At 37.3% G+C, this 23,651-nt stretch overlaps 1 long non-coding RNA gene across 1 annotated transcript in view; it reads right to left on the minus strand.

Moving 5' to 3' along the window:
- The window catches only part of LOC129030357 (uncharacterized), a 156,916-nt gene that overhangs the window by 32,270 nt on the left and 100,995 nt on the right, over nt 1–23,651 (minus strand). Inside the window, exon 3 of the long non-coding RNA XR_008500628.1 lies at nt 3,614–3,702. This is a non-coding gene — a long non-coding RNA (uncharacterized LOC129030357). The remainder of the gene's footprint in view (nt 1–3,613; nt 3,703–23,651) is intronic.

Below are 23,651 nucleotides of genomic sequence, written 5' to 3' on the forward strand. Positions count from 1 at the left end.
TTGTTTGGAAAGGGGCTAAACAGCTAACATAATAATGTCAAAATTTGAACTATTTTTAAACCCCAGGACTGACTAAATATTATTCAGTCAAAAAAGAAATATGTTTAAATTATTTGGCTTGGTATTTTAGACCGTGAGTAATGTCACAGCCTATTTCAAAATCTGCCTCTTGACATTGGCTATACAGACCTATAAAGCCATAAAGGCTAAATCATTCTTAATTGGACAAGCAACAGTGCCCTGCCCCCAAGCCAACACACTTAATGAAAAATGACTGGGATCATTTTTTGCAAGTAAAATAAATCTGGATCAAACAAAATGTTCTGACTCTTTATTTCACTTAAGAATATTTGATGTTCTGCTCCACTGTAATAGTAGAAGGAAAATGAATTAGGAATTTCTAAAAAGCTATCTGAAAAAATTTACAACATTTTCTGCTATGAGTGTTACATCTTTGTTGGCAGACAGTGAACTCTCCAGATCATTGCTCTTGATTAGCAATTTGTAGAGCTAAATCTGGGATTATGATGTAAAAACCACCAGATAAGGAAGAAAATGTGAAAACAGGTTTCTCTGTAACAGCTAAAGAATGCCACAAATTAATTCTTTTTAAGCACAAGCATGCTTCCACAAGAATGTTTTCACTTGATTCTAGAAGGTGTTTTAGCACAGTGCAGCTCAAAGTGTGGCCTATGGCCTGGTGCTGGTGTACAAACTGTCACCTTTCTGAGACAAGATAAGCAAAAATATGAGCCTAAGAAACTTTTACAGCCATTTGAATAACTGAGAGTAATTTTTCCATCTGTTGAATCTACTAAATAAATGAGGTTTTATTATATTTTTAATTTTTTCCAGAAATTTCATTTTTATATATTTTATATAAGTGAAAAGAAAATTTAAATACTGTCATTTCAGCATATGTAGCTTGAGAAACGTTGTTCTAGAACTCAAAAATTACTTCTCATTGGTTTTCCAAACAAAACAAAACAAAAAAGTCAAAAAAGATGCCCAGTGACATCCCAATACCTTTGGAGATCATGACTCATTTAGATGAAAATGAACATCGAAGTCAGTAAGCTTAGCAGTATTTATAACTTACCCACGCGTTACTTTTTTTAACAGAAACAACTGAAATACAAAGGTATTAAGAGTGTATTTTGACAGATCTATAGTTGATAATCTCACATACATGAAACTCATTAAAAATTTAAGGCCATGGAGTCTACAGAGCAGAAAGAATAAAGAGTAACTCAGTTAAAACTAAAGTTAGGGACTCTAATTCCAGCTTCATCCAGAGGACTTTCTTTCAGTGTTCATCTAGACAAGCCTTACATTTCCTATCCCCTTGTGGTGTCGCTAGGCCTGTTAACCAGCATCAGATCCAAACAGGAAGGGCAAATGGACTTGTCTTACACTCGATCTCTGCCTGTGAGGTACCTCTCTTGAGAGTCCCGCAGGATGTGGCTAACGACAATGAGCTCACAGAGGTGAATCAGTAGGTCTCCCTCCATCATCCTAAGGAGGAACAACCCTGTTCAACAAGCTGCACCAAGTTAAATTCAAGAGTGATTTGTTTTCTCAAATTTTTCAAAGAAAAGAAAACTTAGATAAACACTTTTCCGTTTTAAGCTTTCCATTTACCATTATTTAAAAGCTCTCAGTGTCTTCTTTCTATCTGAATCTGCCTTCCAGCAGTAATTATGAAATAAATTGATAGACAATTCTTTTTTCCTTTAAATGTGATTTCTTAAAAATGTGTCATGTACTAAAAATGTTAAGATGAAGAGATACATATTACATGGAGCTACATTTTTATTTTGGCAAGAAAACTGTCTTCTTAGAACATAAAAAGGAAAAAGTTGCTTTATGCTAATGATCAACATGGCATCAAGGTATTATGCACCTGAATACATTTTGAGGCTGATTGGCTGAGATCAATGCATGACAAATTCTTTCTATTCTGGGCAGATGGTCCATCTTATAAATGCAATCTACAGTTATTCACTTCAGTGCCTGGGGCTGTAAGGGAATTTTATTACCTCCTAGAATAATGTTCTTATGCAGAGCTACCTCTTTACTTTATAGCTAGGTAATTAATTGGATTTGTCCATTCATCCATCATTAAATATTTATATCATCTATGTTCCAGGTGGCCAGTGGTCACTAGGCTAATTAAACCTAGTGTGGTTAATAAAAAACCAAGATCCCAGATCTCATGTAGGTAACAGTCTAATGGGAGAGGCAGACAATGAACGAAAAGATAAATATTTAATTATAAATTGTGCAAAGTGTTAAGCAGGAAACATGAGTAGGATGCAGTAATAGAAAAGTCATGAGGCGCTCTCTGTCTGCGGTTTCAGCGTCTTCATCTGTCCCTAAGTCCTGGCCTAGAGATAGTGTCCGTTTATCTCTTTTCAGCTCATGGCTCAGTAGTTCTATGAAAACCTCTTCATAATCGATCCTCGTGACTCTATGGGACACTTATTTTAAAAAATCTCATTTGTAGACCTCATCTTGGACTAATTGAATCAGAATCTCTGGGCATGAGGCTACAAAAATTAGCTGGGCATGGTGGCGCGCACTTGTAATCCCAGCTACTTGGGAGGCTGAGGCAGGAGAATCGCTTGAACCCCTGGGAGGCGGAGGTTGCAGTGAGCCAAGATTGTGCCACTGCACTCCAGCATGGGCAACAGAGTAAGACTCCGTCTCAAAGAAAAAGAACAAAAAGTTCCAAATTTGAATGTAATGCGTAGTGCAGGTTGAGGAACTCCATTCCCACTGAGGCAGAATTTCGTGAGTGGTGCCACGATGAATACCCCATCTGCCTGGTTTTCTCTCTGGACTTCTGGACTCACAAGAGACTCCTACATCAATCATCACAGCCAGCTGTGTGGCCTGGGGTAGTGCTGATGCTATGGCCTGCAGAACCCTGGAGCTGCGACTAGTCTCTCCTGGAGCTGCGACTAGTCTCTCCTGGAGCAAAAGTCCACCTAACCTTCACAGGAGAGCCCTGTCTCTCAACTGGCTGCAGAAATGATGAGGGGAGCTACAACTTGCCAAAAATAAAAGTAAAAGCTGTTTCCCCACCTTTCAAAAACATTCTCCGAAGTTTCCGACTTTTCTTCACATCACCTCCTTCTTCCTGGCCTTTGGATAGGAGTTTCGAACTCCTCCCTTTCATTTTTCAAATTCAATCTATTGTGCATTTCTGTACAGTATTTCTCTGACACATCCCTTTCTTTCCACTCTTGCTGCTCCCACCTTAGGCCTAAGTATGGCATCTTGTTTGGACGTGCACAGCCTGCAAACCGATTATTCCCGAATTCATTTCTGGGAACACACTTTCTAAAGTGCTTTAACATGTTTTCCTTTATAAAGTTTCTTTTTTTTTTCCCCCATGTTGTTTTTCACCCTGGTGCCTCTCTCTCCGTTGATTATAATTTCTTGATTTCCTGAAGCAGTTTTGATAACAAATATTCTTTTACTTCATTTTCATGGAATTAGACAAATGTCTTAATTCCTGTGTTAAAAATTCAAACTGCATTAATAAATGGCTCTTTGCAGCAAAAATAGAAAAGAAAACAAACAAAACAAGTCAACAAATCTCACCTACTTCTCCCATTGTTATCTGTTGAAATCCTACTCAGTTTTCATGGTCCAGCTCAGGTGCAATTTTCTCCATGAGGACTTCCAAGGTCAAACCTGTAAAAAACAACAACAACAAAAAACAAACCTCTACTTGGTGAATCTGCCTCTGAATTTCGAAGGTATGCCGTCTGTATCTTTTAGGAAGTCATTACCAACTACCTCTCATTAGAGATATTTTCATAGGTATAGGACTCTTCTTATCCTCCCTACTTTGCTCAAGCTTCATAGAAGCCTTCATTTTTCGCCCTTTGCCAGGATTTGTCACTGTCTTTTACAAATAAATATTTTTGAAGTAAATAGACCAATAGATAAGTCAATAAATGAAAATGTTAATCAGAAACATTATTCTACGAAATCATTTTTTAAACCAAGTCAATCACATATTTCAGCAATATACAAAACTCTCATCATAATTACTTCTGGATTTATTATTCATGAAGCTCTTCGTGTGCTGAGCCAAGCAGTATTATTAGGCAGTTACTATGTGCCAGAGACTATGATATAACTGTGGGATACTACGGTGAGAAACAAAACTGAACAGAACAGTAATTATCCTTGCTTTTAAGAAATGCATAGACCCGTGGGTGAACTAGGCATTCGCCAGATTAACACACAAATGAATAACTGCAGAGATGTAAACTACTTAGAAGGTGACTCCCTTCTTTTTTGAAAGTCTACTAAATAGGGAGAATTGATCCAGGCTGGGGGGTCAGGCAAGGCTTTCCAGAGTGTGTATTGTTTGAGGTGAGGTCAAGATGTGAGAGAGGAAAATTACAGAGGGAACATGTGTACAGTCCTTGAAGGAAGAGAGAGCATGGAGGTGAATGAAGCTGCAGGAGCGCCGGCATGGCTGGAGGGAATTGCGAGAGGTACAGGAAAGTTGTGGACAGGGCACTCTTTGGGATGAGAAGTGATCAAAGGTGTGTTTTGTGCAGAACTCTCTGACCATGGTGGTAAAAATAGATTGAAAGGCATAGTAGGTTAGGTAGCTGTAAAAGGACCAGTTAGGAAAGCAGCCCATAGGTAAGATGTGATGCAGTTTAGACCAAGGTGGTGGTGTTGAAGGGAACTGGATAGAGTAGGTGATGTTGAAGAGATAACTGTGATGTAAGGTGGTGAGGTTCTGACCTGAGAAGATGAAGGCCAGGGAGGTGTCCAGGAGGCCTTCCAGGTTTCTGGCCAGCTCACCTGTTCGGTGTTTGGAGATGTTGACATTCACTAAGACAGAAAACTAGATGGCAGGCCGAGAGGAGGTAGGTAATATCTCAGGAGTGTCAGACATAGCGAACATTATTTAAAATATTGCTTTCTCTTGTTGCATTTATTCTATTTGCTTTGTATGTTCACTAGGCTTTGGCTAAAGAACTGAAATAGTCAATCTCAGAAAATCTGAAGAGAAGGAATTAATGTAGTGTCTGTCTCACTGGTATTTATTATTTCAGTCAGAGCTGAGGCTCATATCTCCTGTGCTTACACACCTTAGGTGTTTTCAAGAGGGCTCATAACCTTGACCAGGGAGAGGCTGAGAGAGAGCTTCGAAGCTTAATTCTGTAGTTAGAGGGAAAAAATGCTCCTGAACCTCTTCATTGTTAAAGAGGCATTTGAGAGCACAGGAAAACTACTCATTGCAATGTAATAATTCTACATGATTTGACTCTGATGCAAGCAGATTTATTTCTGAGTCCATTGAAATTTGAACTTTTAAAAGTAATGAAAGTAGTCAATGCTGGAAAAGAACAGATGTTTTTAAACCCACTTTTAATAATGCTTTTCTCTCTTGAATGAGATTGCAGGAGAATTGTATGTGGGTTTTTATAAGTTTCAAAATCTTAAAAAATAAACTATTTTATTTATGAATTAAAAATACCTTTTTAAGTTCATAACTTTATGTTCTTGATTAAGTTATGCATAGATTTTTCATTGAAGAGATAAATGTGCTGCCGTAAGAAATGTGCAATGGGAGGGGTGATGTCCAATGCTGATGTTTGGCATCTGCTTTCATGTTAGGGATTACACTGGAACTTGATGGAGATGCTATCACAGCAGCTGTGCATTCACAAGGAATAAGAAATAATGGAACTGCTTATCAGTGAATGCCTGGGCTTGCAGAACAACTGTTCATTAACTTTGCTGAGCCAATAAGCAATTAGAGGATTGTAATAATACTCAAGGTCCTATGGCTAAAAAATCCCCTGCATTCTCTGGGCCGACACAGTCCAACAACTGTTTTATTTTTAGCACTGGAGAGTGCTTTGTTTCAAAGTTGGTGTGCCAGATTGCAAGCCTATGTGCAGTGTGCTGTTTTAGGATGCTCACTTTGGTATTTGTATTGCTGTGGCTGCTGTGTTCTAGTATAATATTTAACGACCTTTTATTAGACAAGTTCCCTAAAGGTCTTTTTTAAAGGGAAGGCTCAACTTTCAAAATCTAATCACTATATATAATCAAATATATGCCCTGAGAATGAAAAACAGGGTAATGTTTACCACCTGCTGTAGTTCTTCCAGATGCTGATATTTGCATTTGTCATAAAATATCACCAGCATTTCCTTATCTGGTGTCTCCTTCAGCTTAGGTTGCCATAACAATACCATACATTGGGTGGCTTAATCAATACAAGATTATTTTCTCACTGTTCTGGAAGCTTGAAGACTGAGCCCAGGGTGCCAGCATGGTTGGGTTCTGGTGAGGGCGCTTTTTCTGGCTTGCAGACAACCACCTTCTCACTGTGTCCTCACATAGCGGAGAGAGAAAGAGAGTGAGCTTTCTGATATCTCCTTTTATAAGGGCACTAATACCATCATGAGAGCCCCCTGCTCATGACCTCATCTAAACCTAATTACTTCCCAAAGGCCACATCTCCAAGTACCATCTGGTTGGGAGTTAGTATTTTGCGGGGACAAAATTCAGTCCATAGCACTTGGAGCCTGCTTCCTTCTAAACATCCCACCCTGGGCTAGAGTAGAGAAACGTGACGAGATCACAAAATGTGCACAGAAAAAAACCCCACAGGATGGCTTTACAGCAGTGGAGCCCATGCTTCAGTCTTTCAAGGTCACCTGTTTCGTTTTTTTTTTTAATTAATTAATTTATTTATTATTATTATTATACTTTAAGTTTTAGGGTACATACGCACAAGGTGCAGGTTAGTTACATATGTATACATGTGCCATGCTGCTGTGCTGCACCCATTAACTCGCCATTTAACATTAGGTATATCTCCTAATGCTATCCCTCCCCGCTCCCCCACCCCACAACAGTCCCCAGAATGTGATGTTCCCCTTCCTGTGTCCATGTGTTCTCATTGTTCAATTCCCACCTATGAGTGAGAACACATGGTGTTTGGTTTTTTGTCCTTGCGATAGTTTACTGAGAATGATAATTTCCAATTTTATCCATGTCCCTACAAAGGACATGAACTCATCATTTTTTATGGCTGCATATGCCATGTTTTATACTTTCATTTTATTGTTCTCTCCTTTACCTAGACTTTTTGGTAATAGATATGCTTAATTTTATCATTTGTTACTAGGCAAGCAATTCATTTTTCAATTGATTTTTATTTCTATAAGTGCCTCATAAATTACTCTTGTCATTAAGTTTCCAAGTTGTGACTAATGGTATTGACAAGTCACCCCAGGTGTGATTAGTGCATGAGCAGAGAATTGCTCATGGGTTGATGCCTCATGCAATTTGATAAGTTCCAATGTCCGTCCCTGGACATTCACAAAGTTGCACATTGTAAGTGCTGACTCTTCTGTGAACTACTGCATCTGTTTCTTATTTTGCACAGCACATGGGTTTTCTTGAAGTATCTATTAATGCCCGGTTAAACAAATCCTGAAGATGAAAAATCCTGAAATAAAAATGTTTTATCTTAAAAGCTTTGAAATTCCTTGTGCATACGTACTGAAGGATTAAAATAGCAAAATTGTGAAAACATATTTATGTGCAAAATTAAGAAAACTTCATTCTTGTCTTAAACTGCAGGGGTGCTTGTTTTCTACCACAAAGCCTGTGAGCAAAAGTAAAGATTCAGAAAGTCAAATAACACACTGCCATTCATTTCCTCAATTCAATGACCAATGACAAGTAATTGATTTTCCCCCAACTTTATGTCTTGAAATTTCAAACCTACAGAAAAGTTGAAAGAATAATTCAGTAGGTTTTTGAGATCTATTGCACAGCATGATGACCCTAGTGTATTATTATAAGGTAGGGTATATTTCAAAACTGCCAAGGGATTAAATTTTAAAATGTTCTCACCACAAAAAATAATAAGTATGTGAGATAATGTATATGTTAACTCGCTTGATTTAATTATTTCACAATGTATGCATACATCAAAACATCACATTGTGCCCCATAAATATATACCATTATTGTCTGTATTAGCCCATTCTTATGCTGCTAATAAAGACACACTTGAGACTGGGTAATTTATAAAGGAAAGAGGTTTAATTGATTCACATTTCAACATAGCTGGGGACACCTCAGGAAACTTACAGTCATGATGGAAGGGGGAGCAGACACATCCTTCTTCACGTGGTGGCAGGAAGAAGTGCCTAGCAAAGCGGGGAAAGCCCCTTGTAAAACCATCAGATCTCATGAGAACTCACTCGCTATCACAAGAACAACATAGGTGAACTGCCTCCATGATCTAATCACCTCCCACAAGATCCCTCCCCCAACATGTGGGGATTACAATTCAGATTACAATTCAAGATGAGATTTTGGGTGGGGACACAGCCAAACCACATCATTGTCTATGAAAAATAAATAAGATCAACTTGCCTCTAAAAATAATACAATAAACAGTCAAATACACTTTGCTTATGTTTAATAAGTATTAACATTTTGTCAGATTCTCAGGTATGTGTGTATGCATGGGCAGTTCTGGATCATTTTGAAAGTAAGTCAAAGATATGATTCTTGATCATTAAATACTTCATATAAAACTATGTCTCCTAAGAATAAGAATATTGTTGTACATAACCCCAGCATCATAATCAATTAAGAAATCAAAAGGTGATAGTATATGTAGCATATTAGCATATGATATGAAATCATAATTCATATTTCTTCAGTTTCCTCAAGAAATAACTTCTACAGCTATTAATTTTCTAGATTCAGGACATAATTGTTGCATTCCATCTAATACCATTTAATCTAAGACAGTTTTCTTGCTTATTTTGTTTCTCATGCCATTGACATTTTAAGGAGTCAAGGCCAGTTAATTTTTTAGACTGTCCCCAATTTGTTTTAAGGTTAGATTAATGTTAAACACTTTGGGCAGTAATATCACATTGGAGGCAATGTATCTTATCTGGAAGTATGTGATGTCAGCTATCCCCTTCTTGTAAAATTCAGTATAATAACTTGTACTCTTAATAATCTTTGTACTCAAGTTATTATACTCAGTATAATAATTTGATCTCTTAATAATCTTTTAGATTCCTATTATAAAGGTACATATTCTCTTCAAAATTAATGAACAATCTCTGTAATTAATAAGTAATGAGTGAATATTTTTTCCCAAAATATTGAAGCTAATGCTCATAAACAAAAGTAATTAATTTAAGAATTTCTTTCCTCTTTCGGTGTTCATAATTTATGAAGAATGTTTCTGATCTCCAGTGGCCACTGTTGGGTGTGACAATTCTAGGGGATTCTCAGTTCTCAAATTAACTGTGGTTCACAGCAAGAATGTGGAATTGAGTAGCATTTCTTTATCAATATCAGCAGCATAATGTCTTAGAAATGTGGAGATGTAACGGAGTTTCAATAAAGCAAAACCACAACCCTCCTACACGTATACATATTGCCTATATTTAAAATAGGTATAATAATAGCACCTAATTCTGTAGGGTGGTACCAGAAGAGAGAAGCTGGGTACCACAATAATGCCCATGGAAAATGTTATCTGCTCTTTGGCTTTGATAACTATTGGTCATGTCTCAAGGAGAGCATGCCTGAATAAACTGCAAACTCACAAGAAGCTTAGAAATAACACTGCATATCTAGAGCACTTGATGCAATGCAGATCATTCTAGGAGATATACAGGTGGCAATATACTAGTCCAGTTCTTCTATCTGAGGGCTGGAGAAAGCTGGATAACAGAATTGTAACCTGTTACATGAAGCCATTTGGGTCTCTGTCCTGGGAGTCGGGATGTCTTAATGCTTTGTCTGCTGTTTTTTCTTTAGCAGTAATGAAAGGTGGATTTTTTTTTTATTAAAAAATGCTATGAGCTAAATGGAAGGTGAGGTCAGCTGAGCTTCCCACTTACAAATTGCAGTCACATCTACTGAGACACTTTCCTAATTCTAAAAGCATCTTAGGTAATAAGAGTAATTTAGGCAAAGAGAATGAATTAGTGCTGAGGAGTGGAGAACAAAGAAATTATGAAACCACTCAAAAATATTTCAAGGATTTAGTTCAGAAGCAAAGCTGGAAATTTAGAACCTTATTATCCTGGTTTCAAAAAGGATTTCAAAACACTAATTAAAGGCCTAGCTCTCCTTGGAGGCAGATTGGTTTATTCAAAGGCCGGTTATGAAGCAGAATTAGAAGTAAAAAGAAATATTCTCTAGGCCGCTTCATTGGCCCTTTTTCTTCCTCTTACTTAAAAACTTTAAGATGGGAGAACATCAAAGTTGCGAATAAGTTGTATGACTCAGTATTAGAAAAAGAGTTCCTGGGGACTGTCGACCGCATCTAGATCGAGCTGCTTAGACAGTCTCGTCAGCCCATAGCAGGTGGTGGGCAGTAAAATGCTGAAGTCAAACTCCATGAAGACCATATTGGAGTACTTTGAAACTTTTATCTATTGAGTCTGATATAAGAATAAATGAAACATTACAGTCCAGTGTTGGGACAACCAGCTGCAGCTCTTAGACCCTCCAATTAGAGTTAGGTGCCTGGTTTCCCATCTGACCTAAGGGGCCCCCCATCACTGCTCCCTGAACTCATGCGTCTCTGCCTTCACAGGGGGCTCTTTTATAGTACTGCAAGTAATTTTCCACCATGAACCATTCAGTCTCCAGATAATACATTGACTGTATAATATTTGTTGCTGTCTGCCCATCTTAAGTGATTTGGATTTCGTATGCATATAATTTCTAATTCAAATTGCATGTATATGTGGCCATAAAATTCACATCAGTTCAGGTGGAAAGTTGATCAGAAGCTTGTTCAGTATCGCTGGCTGAGATGTGAGCACCATCTTTCTGATGACTTTCTTATTATAAAATCTGGGAAATGCCTTCTTTGCTGGAGGATACTACATTCTTTCTTAGTTTCTGCAGCACCCAATGCCAAACAAATCCCTCTGCAGTGACTGGTAAACTGGGCAATACTGGAGCCAGGACTGACACATTTAGAGGGAGTGCCTGGACTCAGTAGTGTAACTACAATGTTTTATGGGGTTTTAGAGGCTTCTGATTATATACCATAATTTGAATTACCTCCCAAAAAGTAAGGTGCCATTTTCTGAAATAATGCCTCAATTGATTTATTTGTTTATGTTACATTTTCAGAACACAAATCATCCCTCAGCTATAGATTTTAGCCATGCCCATGGTTGTCGAATTTTTTAAAAAAATTCGTCTTTTGAACATAGAGACTGAGTTGAAACTGACTTTTCAAATATGTTTTTGTAGGATTCATTCTTGAAAACAATAAAGAAGAGTACTGGAAAGTAAGAAAGGAAACACCTAGCAATCTCTTCATAGGGAATAACTTTTTCCTGTTATTTTCACACCTGCATATCCTATGTAAAAGTTAAAAATAGACTTTTATCAACAAGTTTATATTCTGGAACATGTCTAAAAATACAAATGCATCAAAGTGAGAAGTTTAGATTTACACTCTTAAGGAAAGGAAGAACCTTTTCTATTCACTCAGAGCCTTTCAAATCTGCAGCTCTGATCACAGTTTGTCTTTGTCACTTGGAGAGCAAATATGTTATCCTTGTGGGAACTGACATTTGTACTGATTGGCTTGTAGACAGTAGTATAAACAAAATGGATAATATAAGAATCTCTACCACTGCAAACTCGGATATAATTGAGGAAAGAGAGAAAATATTTCCAGTATGTGTAGAAGCCAAAATTAGAGCACAATTCCAACACAGACCTTCAGAGCTACCAATTAACAAGAACAAGATATGAACCAATTACTCAGGAGTGGGCAAGATCTAATCTAAGAGCCTGAATGATGAATATTTCCTGGAACAGCTAACATCATTATTAAGATGTATATTAGTCAGAGATCTCCAGAGAGGTGGTTTATGAGATTATGGAGGCCCAGAAGTTCCACAATCTACTATATGCAAGTTGAAGAACCAGGAAAAGTGGGGTCGTAATTCAGTCCAAGTCTGAAGACCTGAGAACCAGGGAAGCCAATCATGTGAGTCCTAGTGCAAATCTAAATGCTTAGGAACCATGAACACTAACATATAATGGTAGAAGAAGATATGTGTCCCAGCTCAAACGGAGAGAGAAAATTCACCTTCCTTCTGCCTTTTTTGTTCTATTTGGACCCTTGATGAATTGGAGGAAGCCCATTTCCCTTGATGAGGGAAATCTTTACTCAGTCTACTTATTCAAATGAAACCCTCACAGACACACCCAGAAATAGCTGTTTATCAGCTATGTGGGCATCCCGTAACCCAGTAAAGTTGACACATAAAATCTACCATCACAAGCCCACCCCTTGTAAACTTAGTAACCATATGCATTTCCTGAAGCAAAAATCAACCTCCAAATAGAGAAAATAACAGAATCATAATTCCACCTAACATGATAAACTATCCCATATACAACCAAAAGTGTGCTAATTCTTTCCCAAGAAGAGGCGTGATGTTTACTCTCCTTCCAATATTCAATATTTAAATACTATGATGTAAAATTAACAATATTTAAATACTGATATAAAGTCAATGTATCTTATGTTATATGATGAAGGAATAGAGAGGAAAGAAAAGAAAGACATTTTGCATAGTATGTGTATGTATACACAAATGTATTCATAACAAAATAAAGAGAAAATACTCATGACAATTACAGTCCTCATTTCTGTAACTGGACATATGGTCAAGGCTTATCTTTCTACTACCTTCCTTCACTACCCATTCTGTATTTGCTGTTTGCCTTCAGCAAGAACTTCTGCTGGCCAGGGTTCTTTACCTAGCAGGATTACCCAAATCTTCATTCTTGAAGGATCTGGGCCATTCATAGTCCTGTTCGGATTGAGTTATTGTAGTTTTTCATTTGCCGTGGTCACAGGCTATGGTAACACTAAAATGTATTCTGAGGGATCTTCAGTATTCCAGGCATGTCTTCCTCATCTCTACTGTGCAGTAGTAGTTCAATTTCTCCTTAGTATTCTGGATCAATCACCTCAGCTCAAGCCACAACTCCCTTCTTGGCCTGTTGACTCAGAGTCATGAGGAGCCCAAAATGACCAGACAGCAGTCTTTACTTCTAGTTCAATAAAATCATTACAGTGTCTCCTGGTGGAATCATTCCTCTCTTTTCAATTTAAACCTCTAGGCCAGCAGAGAATAAAGTTAGTATCTTAGTCTGTTCTGTTCTGCTGTAACTGAATACCAAAGACTGGGTTACTTATAAGAAACAAAAACGTATTTCTTATAGTTCTAGGAGCTGGAAAGTCCATGGTCGAAGGACATCTGGCAGAACCTTCTTGTTTCATCATACCATGGTGAAAGGAGGAAGGTCAAGAGAGCACATGTGCCTGCATGCATAGAAAATAGAGTGGGGAGGTAGAGGACCAAACACATCCATTCATCAGGAACTCACTCTCCAGACAACTAATCCATTTATCAAATAATGACATTACTCCATTCATTAAGGCAGAGCCCTCATGACCTCATCACCTCTTAAAGGTTGTACCTCTCAACACTGTTGCATTTGGGATTAAGTTCCTAATACATGAACTTTGTGTAACACATTCAAACTATAGCAACCAGGGAACAGGAACCAAACTTGTCTAATAGTTCAGTAGGGGTAATTGTGAATGATGCAATTCCTATTTCAACCCTTTGACTCCTGGAACTATGATCCTTGCAATGGGAGAAACAGTTACATATATACTGGATGCTGATTTAGAACATAGCCTTCTGGAGAAGCTTGCCCAGCCTGGTAAGGCATTGCCACTCAGTTGGCACTGCCAATGAGTGTTCAGAAGTCCTTTCAACCATTCTATAAAACTGGCTGCTGCAAGATAGTGGGGAACATGGTAAGGCTAGTGAATTCCGTGAGCATGGGCCTGTTGTACTTCTTTGGCTGTGAAGTAAGTTCCTTGTCAGAAGAAATACTGTGTGAAACACCATAATGGTGAATAAGGCATTTTATAAGTTCGTGGATGGTAGCTGATATGGTTTGGCACTGTCCTCATCCAAATCTCATCTTGAATTGTAGCTCCCATAATTCCCACATGTCATGGGAGGGACCTGGTAGGAGTTAATTGAATCATGGGGGTGGGTCTTTCCCGTGCTAGTCTCATGATAGTGAATAAGTCTCACGAGATCTGATGGCTTTATAAAGGGGAGTTCCCCTACACAAGCTCTCTTGCCTGCTGCCATGTAAGATTTCCCTTTGCTCTTCCTTCATTTTCCACCCTGATTTTGAGGCCTCCCCAGCCATGTGGAACTGTGAGTCCATTAAACCCCTTTCCTTTGTAAATTACCCAGTCTCAGGTGTGTCTTTATTAGCAGCATGAAAACAGACTAATACAGTAGCTTTGACAGAAGCATTGAATGCAGGGAAGAAAAATCCATGTCTAGGGTTAGTGTCTTTCCAATAAGTCAAAACACTGCTCTTTCCATGATGGAAGTGGCCCAGTGTAATCAACCTGCTACCAGACGACTGGCTGATCACCTGGGAAATGATCTAACATTGGGTGTTCAGTCCCTCTTGCTGGCAAATTGCATACTCAGTAGTGGCCACAACCATGTTACCTTGATTTATGGAAGTCCACCTTCCTTATCCCATCTCTGCCACCATGGCTACTTTGTTCATGGCAGTGTCAGCTGGAGAAAAAAGCTGAATTGTATCCACAGCCTGGCTCATTCTAGCCACTTGATTATTAGAATCATCCTTAGCTGAGGTCACCCTTTTGTAAGCATTCACATGGGACACAAATATCTTCATGTTCTTTTTCCATTCAGAGGGATCTATCTCCATATATATTCTCAAAATTTTTTGTCACCAGTTTTCTACACATATTACTTCCAAGTCTCTGACCATTCAGACCAAACCATTAGTCACAGCCCATAAGTTGGTATACAATTGCACATCTGCCCATTTCTCTTTCCAAACAAAGTGAATACCAGGTGCACTTCCCAAAGTTCTTCCCAATGGGAGAATTTTCTTCACAACTGTCCTTCAGGGATGTTGTAATGCTGTAATACTGCAGCTGCCCATGTTCAAGTGGTTCCTGCCAATTGTGTAGAATCATCTGTAAACTATATCCTCAGACCTAAAGCTACTAAGCCTTGTAGGATATGTCATCCCACTGGCTACAAATATTGGTTCAAAAGTGTATATGCTACTTAGGCAACTTCAGTTCCCAGAAGTTTTACTGGGAATGCTGGAACAAATAAGTTAGCTTTTAATAAGTAATGCTAAACCCAAACAAGGAAGCAGGGAGCTGCTGGCAGCCAACTTGGTACAATGAATGGATGCTGGAAGGCTGAGTGGAGACACAGAAGAAACAGGAGCATGCTGGCATCCATGTCATCCAAATTGTACTGTTATCAGAGCATATTAATCCCTTTATTGGTCAAGCTAATCTGGGTTTGGATTTGTTTCTCTCTGTGCAAGAAAAAATATTCCTAACTTAATCAGACTAAAAGCTCATCACAAATTTCAAAATAATAGCAATAGTGAAATTGTTCTAAAACCTTCCAAAAGAAAAGTAGAAAAAGTCAGCTACAAAACCTACACAAAAGTGGTGATCGGACTGGCAGCTGACTTTACATCAAAACTACTGGGTGTTACAAATAATGGATAAACATCACCCCATTTTCTACTGGGTGCAATGCCTCATGCCTCTAATCCCAGCACTTTGGGAAGCTGAGGTGGGTGGACTGCTTGATGTCAGGAGTTTGAGACCAACCTGGCCAAGATAGCAAAACCCCGTCTCTGCTAAAAATACAAAAATTAGCTGGGCGTGGTGGTGTGTGACTGTAATCCCAGATACTCAGGAGGCTGAGGCAGGAGAATTGCTTGAACCAGGGAGGTAGAGGTTGCAGTGAGCTGAGATCCCATGACTGCACGCCAGCCTGGGTGACATAGTGAAACTCCATAACAAACAAACAAACAAAATCTCCCAAGTTTCAGGGGAAAATTAGTTCTATCCTAGAAATGTATGTAGCTAACTTTTTCTGAAGTGTGAGGTATTGACATTTTCAGATTCACTGTATGTTTTAAATTTACTTCTCAGACACTCTTTCTTAGGAGGTTACTTATGTGCTTTCAGAGAAATAAACAGCCTGAACAAAGGCTAGAGAATGGCATGGAACAAAGGCTAGAGAAAGGCTGAGATCCAGTCAATCCAGTCAGTGATGATGAAGGGATGTCCCAGTACAGCAGCTGTGCAGTAGCTCATAGGCCGCAAGTCCCAAGTGGGGCAGTAAAAGGATTTAAGGAGGGACATTGCTGTAGGGAAGGTGACTCATGAGGAAAGATGCTCTAATGAGACAGATTGGAAAATAATAGATGCAGAGAGATTATGCAAGTAAAAATGCAAGCAGTTATTCATCATAAAGAAAAAGAAAATGCTTTAAAAAAATTTCTTAATGCACAATTATTATCAGAGTAAAAATAATGTGAACTCTGATTATTGTTCAATTATTAAGAGATAGATGACTCTACAGGTGGAATGTGGCTTTTGGTGCCCAAATTTACATAAGATGATAAAATTCACCCATCTTACATATACCTTATAAAAGGTTATGAGTATGTTTACTGTAGTCTAGTTAACAAATATTATATTTTATAATCAACTAGGCAGTTATGAATTTTATATTTGTGATATATTTTATCTCTTGGAACAACTTTTTTTCCAGGTGTCAAACATAAGCACTTGAAAATCCTGTAAATCCTAGGCTGTTGTCTATAGTGCCCAACAGATAATGTAGTGTGAGATTACTGCTAGAACAACACATTCTCTGTTGTTATAAAAGAAATTAAATAGAAAGAAAAATGAAGTTGTGATTAATGACAGTATCAACAACATCTAACATGCAGAGAGTGCTAACTACATGTAAAGTATGTTCTAAGCAGTAGTCGATGTGTTATTTCATTTAAGACTTTCACCACAGCCTGGCCAACATGGTGAAACCCCCTGTCTACTAAAAATACAAAAATTAGCCAGGTGTGTTAGTGCGTGCCTGTAATCCCAGCTACTTGGGAGGCTGAGGCAGGAGAATGGCTTAAACCTGGGAGGCGGAGGTTGCAGTAATCTGAGATCACGCCATTGTACTCCAGCTTGGGTGACAGAGTGAGACTCCATCTCAACAACAACAAAAAAAGACTTTCACCAAAAATATGGTATTGGTATTATCTCTTTTACAGATGATTAATGGATGATGGATGTAGAGAAATGGTAAATCACTAGCCTAGAGCACCCATGCAATCTCCTCCTGAACCTGATAATATCTGAAACATAAATCAAGAAATAACAGAGAAGCACGTCATTTAGAAATGTGAAGGTTAATACCAGAAGACACAAATTTAAAAATTTTAAGTAGTCATTAGAGAAGTGGGTTTGGAGGTGGGGTGCAGTCAGAAAGAAAATTGCTAATTTTCATTGCACACATTTTGGTACAGTTTTGTCTTCGAGCTGCTTGCTTATATTGCTTCACAAAAGATTTAAACATTTAAATTAGCAAGGTATGATGACTCATGCCTCTAGTTCCAGCTACTCAGGAGTTCGAGGCAAGCCTGGGCAACACAGTAAGATGCCATCTGGATTGGTATAATTCAGGTCCTAATAAGCTTTGCTTTCATTTTGTTTTGCCTATGTAGTGCAAGCATGGGTGAATGTTAGACATCGTAGTACTTGATGATAGCAGAATCCTCCAATGAGACTGCTATAATTTTCAAGGGCTGACTCTCCTCTGCCTTCAGACTGTGTCTTACCTACTGCAATGCTTTTTACTCAACTTTAGAGTACAATAAGACTATTATTAATAGAACAGAAAAATAGGATAGAACTGAAATAGTGACATAGAGAGGGATCATGAAGAATCTCAATAAAACATTTGCATTCTGAGTCACAGGAGGACATGAATAAGGTAATTTACTTTGCTAAGTATCTCCCTCTGTGTATATATTAAGATTCATATTTTTTTGTTCATTTGCCCAATAGTATTTATTGAAAATGTTGGCAGATATTAATTTTGTTATATTAGGTACCATTGTTGGAGAGACTGCTAGGTACCTTTGAGCTAAATGGGGTGCAAAACTACTACTAGAAGTCTCAAACACTAAGCTGGTGGTGCCTATGTGTGTGTGTGTGTGTGTGTGTGTGTGTGTGTGTGTGCGTGCACGTGTGCTACGGGGAGGTGGTTAAGCACAGAGATGCTAATATTAACTGCTGAATTTATCTGTCTTCTGAAAGCTTTGTCTTTATTGCTTTGATATTGTTAGTCAAAATATCCCTAACATAGTTGCATCTTGGTACTCAAAGACAGATTTGATCTAGACAATGCACTGTAAGGAATTCAATTCATTCTTTAGCATAGTGCTGAACATTTTGTCTCATCTTATAACGCAGTGTTAGAACATTGATATTTTGAGTCAGTCAGCCATTGTTCAGTTTTTCTCAGTACGCTATGTCCATGTCAAAACATTTATCTCAGTGGGGCATCATCACTCACTGCCACTGGCGAACACATAGCCGAAGAGTTACAAAGATGTAATGCAGGTAGGATGACAAAAATCATGATAAACATGATTGACAATATCTGTCTTTGTGACAGGATTTATGGAGACTGAGAATCTGAAAAGATGTGGTAAGATTGGGTGAAAATTAAGATTTTTAAAGTGTAATTCTCTTTCAACAAAGGAAAATGAGTTATTACTTTGGTGCAAAAGTAATTGCAGTTGTTGCAGTTACTTTTAAAAGTAAAGACCATAATTACTTTTACACCAACCTACTAAATAACCCTTAACACTTTAATGCACACAATGAACAAGGCAGATCACACAATAAGGAAACAACAGAAAACTAGTCATCTGAGCACACAAGAAAAGAAGGAATGGGCATTTCTCAGATGACAAGTTGTGGAACACAGAGGTGAGAAGATGATGTACAGTTAAAACATGAACATTGAAACAAATTCTAAAGGCTGTGGTGTCAAATAAGTTTATCAGTAAATTGTGTAAGATGGACTTAATTATTCTTAAAATTATCCATAAAGCTGTTCTCAAAGACATTATCAAGTGCCTAGCTGAAGTCAAACCATCTGTCTATTACACTTTCTTGTGTCACCAGATGAGTAACCCAGTCATAAATAAAATGAGACTTTCTTTCCTTAATCTTAGTGAATATCTCATTCTAGGGAAATATTCTCACTAGATATTGCACCCCACCCCAATATCTCATTCTAGTGTTCTTTGATTTTGCATCTAGGTTCTCACAAATAACTCGGAATGTTTCCCAAGTCTGTCACCAAGTTCGCCGGTCTGCAGCTGGCAAAATATTTTACTTATCTTTTGAAGCCAAAAGACTTGGCTAGTTCCAGTTTGGTGATGGCTTTGCTCTGTTTTGTATGTTTTATTTCCCCAAATATTGTTGAATAACCTTCAGGTAAAATACCCATGGTAATTAGTGAATGGAAATTTCATTTTAATGGACATAAGAGTCTTTTTTTTTTTTCAGAGCCTTGGAATCAGTGTTTTTTTGCATATACCAAGACTTAATATCTTCCAAGACATAGTTACACATCTGGAGAAGTGGCAGTCATTGCTGTTACAATCATAGAATCGGGTTTATAACTCTGCTTCCAGATGTTGTCTTACCCACTGTTTAAATGTTACTGGAGTTTCCTCATATTACCTGTTGGTGTGTGACAGGGGAAATAATAATCTTACCAACCATTTTCTCTATTAATACATTAAGGAAATATGCTGAGCCATAAAATTTTAGTCTGTTCTAAATTGACATTTTTTTGCCTTATTCTCTACTAGGAGAAAGTGGAGTTCAGTAGTAAAGCTGCTAAGAGGCTTTGAAGTACAACAAATATGTTTTTGTTAAATAAAGACTAATTCACTTAGATGAGTTCTATTGTTTATTTAACAAGATTTTTTAATCTTTATTTAACATAAAGATTTTCTTTGCGTAACTCCACCAACTCTTTTAAGCCATTTAGAAAGTGTTAATGTATGAAACAAAAGTGAAATGAAATGATTTCTACACCAGAGATAAGTCTGAAATCTTCAATCTTGTCAGTTGAATATGCTTTAAGAAATTCACTTACGAAATCATTCAGTTGAACTGAAAAGTTTTTTCCCTGTGGTTTTAATCACATGACTTTTATTTCATAAATATGAAAAGTTTTATACAATTAAAGACTCAAATAGAAAATTCAGTTTGAGAGTATATGCCCAGTTAAGAGCTATTGTAGTGGATTCCAGCATTCCCAGACCAGTAACACTTTGAAAACACTTTCAAAGAAGTTGACCCAGATTACCAACATTTTGTTTTACGAAGCAAGCAGAATTAAATAAAATCACCAACCAAACAAACAGACAAAAAACTCTTGTATGAATTCTCAATATTTATTTATAAAAATAAGCATGATTTTAGAATAATTATTTAAATTAAGTGATTTTAGCTACATGAGAAATGTAGTATATTTTTCTGATTTATAAGATATTTCTTCACAGATGAAAACTTTATAACAAAATAGCCCAGTTTTTGTTGTTGTTGTTGTTGTTTTTAAGTTGGAGTCTTGTTCTTTCACTCAGGCTGCAGTGCAGTGGTACAATCTTGGCTCACTACAACCTTGGCCTCCCAGGTTCCAGCGATTCCCCTGCCTCAGCCACCCAAGTAGCTGGGTCTGCAGGCGCATGCCACTACGCCTGGCTAATTTTTGTATTTTTTAGGAGAGACGGGTTTTCACCATGTTGGCCAGGCTGGTCTCAAACTCCTGACCTTAGGTGATTTGCCCACCTCAGCCTCCCAAAGTGCTGGGATTACAGGCGTGAGCAACGGTGCCCAGCCATAGCCCGGGTACTTTTATGACTAGGTGGAAATCACTGATTTAAATGGCTGGCACTTCACTCTATAGAAACAGTTCAGATAATGAAAAAAGCATCTTCATTAGACTCTCTCTACTTTTCCTGATGAATAAATGAGATCACAAGGGATCAGAAAAGATGAAGTGGGATATATTTGCTTCCACCATGCTTCACAGAAACAAAAATCTTGAAATGAATACACACAGTTATAAGGTAGATAAACAGTTCCAAAAATATAGAGCATGTTACATACAGCACTACTTTTGGAAGGTATTCAGTGAAAAGATGACTCTTAGAGTTCTGTAATGCATAATGATGTGTTAAAGCACTGAGCAACCCTGCTGTGTTCCAGCAAGGAAACCCGATTAACTTTGTTTGGACAAATATTGTCCACATTTATTTAACCTCAGAACTCCCTTTTTCATAACTATGAACATGGAAGACATGCAATATTCTCTACGGTTTCCAGCATCTCTCTAATCCATGCAACACTTACATGAACTCTTTGATGAAATTAAGCTGTTAGTATAGGCATGGAAACTATTTTCATGAATGGTATAGAGTAACTTGAAGGGTATTTGTTCCTTCATGCACTCATTAATTCCTTGTTTGCTGAGCAGCAACTGCATGTTTAATGATATTTTAAACACGGTAAAGAATGGAATAATAAATGAGTAAGAGATATGATATCTGACTTCAAAGACTGAACTTTTTGAAGAGAAATATCTGATATTCAAGATGCAACAAGAAAATATAAGCCTATTAGATAAAACTAAGGGTACATTATTTAAAATCACTGAAGGATGAGAATAGGGAGATGAATGGGCTGAAGACATACAAATAAAATTTTGAAAAGTTTTCTTTCTGAGCTAAATATTAAAGAATTATTCATTTTATAAACCTGAAACAGTAAGTTAACCCCTCCCCTCACACTGCTTTCTTTATCTGCTCTAGGCTTATCTGAGCTAAACCCTTCCTTTCTGCTCTAAAGCTATGGATACTATGGTTTTATGACAGAATTTCTGGTCAGGAAAAAAAAGGATTTGAAGAAAGTCAGAAATTTTCTTTTATCAAAACAAGTAGACAGTTCTCCTGTCACTCACATTTAGATCTCTAGAGATTATTCCAGATGAAAAATTCCGTATGGCAGTTGTGAGAAATGATGTACTTGACAAATAGCTCCCAGTACAATTTAAGGGCAGAAAGGGTATGCCTCTAATTCATGCCACACACTGATGCCAGATTAATCTTCCCATAAGACTATTCTGGGCACGATAAACCCTGACTCTAAATATTTCCCTCACTTTCTACCGCATACAGAAATGCTATGAAACCTCCAGTGTTTCATCTCAAACTGCCTCAAACTTGTGTTTCATGAATCCTCTCTTAGTTACCAGTTATTAGATTAGAAAGAAGATAACTTTCCTAAGTGATTATATGCAAAAAACAAATATCTTAAAAGGATGCAGGGATATTCTTGAAACACAGGGCGACAAGTACAGCTGCCTTCATGGAGGCTGAACTGAGGAAGGGACATCATTAAAAAAAACAAGATATTTCTGTGCTTATTTATGTTTATTAAGATATAATTTTAATACCATAAAAGTCACCATTTCGGTTGGTTCCAAGTCTTTGCTATTGTGAATAGTGCTGCAATAAACATATGTGTGCATGTGTCTTTATAGCAGAATGCTTTATAATCCTTTGGGTATATACCCAGTAATGGGATTGCTGGGTCAAATGGTATTTCTGGTTCTAGATCCTTGAGGAACTGCCACACTGTGTATCCCAGAACTTAAAGTATAATGGTAAAAAGAAAAGTCACCATTTCAAACTATACAATATAGTGGTGTTTAATATATGCACAAGGTCACGCAACAACCATCACCATCTAATTTTAGAGCATTTTCAGCACTCAAAAAACTCTACCCTCATTAGTTTGCATATGGCATGTTTTTTTCCATCCTTTAATTTCTAACTTGTTTTTGTCTTTGAATTTAAAGTGTGTCCCTTCAAACTATTCTACAGCATATAGTTAGAGCTTGTCTCTTTCCATTCTGCCAATCTGCATTTTAATTGAAGCCTTTAATTTATTTATGTTTTAATGTAATTACTGATAAACAGGATTTACATATGCCATTTTACTATTCATTTTCTCTATATATCTTATGTTTTCTTTGTTCCTCAGTTCCTCCAATACTGCCTCCTTCTGTGTTAAATAGATATTTTCTAGTGAACCATCGTAATGCCTTTGCTATTTCTTTTACTGTATATTTCTGAGTTATGTTCTTAGTGGTTCCTCTGGGGATTACTGTTAATATCTTAATTTATACCATTCTTGTTTGTATGACTATCAGTTTAATTTCAATTACATATAAAAATGCATTTATTTAGATCTGGTCTTCCATCCCTTACTTACTGTCACAAAATGTATCCTTATACATTATTCTCACCAACTTATTAAGTAAATTAAACTAATCTAGATCATTATCATTAACAAATATTTGTTGATCATCCAGCAACAACTTGTATGCCTATATTTGCCTTTTAAATCATATTTAAAAATGGACTCACAAATAAAAATACATTTATACTAGCTTTAATATTTATCTATATAATAGTCTTTACTAATGCTCTTTATTTCCTCATGAGTATTCAAGTTACAGTCTAATGTTCTTTCATTTTGGCCTAAAGAACTCCTTTTAATATTTCTTATACTGCAGTTTGGC

Source organism: Pongo pygmaeus, chromosome 12 (genome assembly GCF_028885625.2).
Source record: "Pongo pygmaeus isolate AG05252 chromosome 12, NHGRI_mPonPyg2-v2.0_pri, whole genome shotgun sequence".
NCBI classification, from domain to species: Eukaryota; Metazoa; Chordata; class Mammalia; order Primates; family Hominidae; genus Pongo; species Pongo pygmaeus.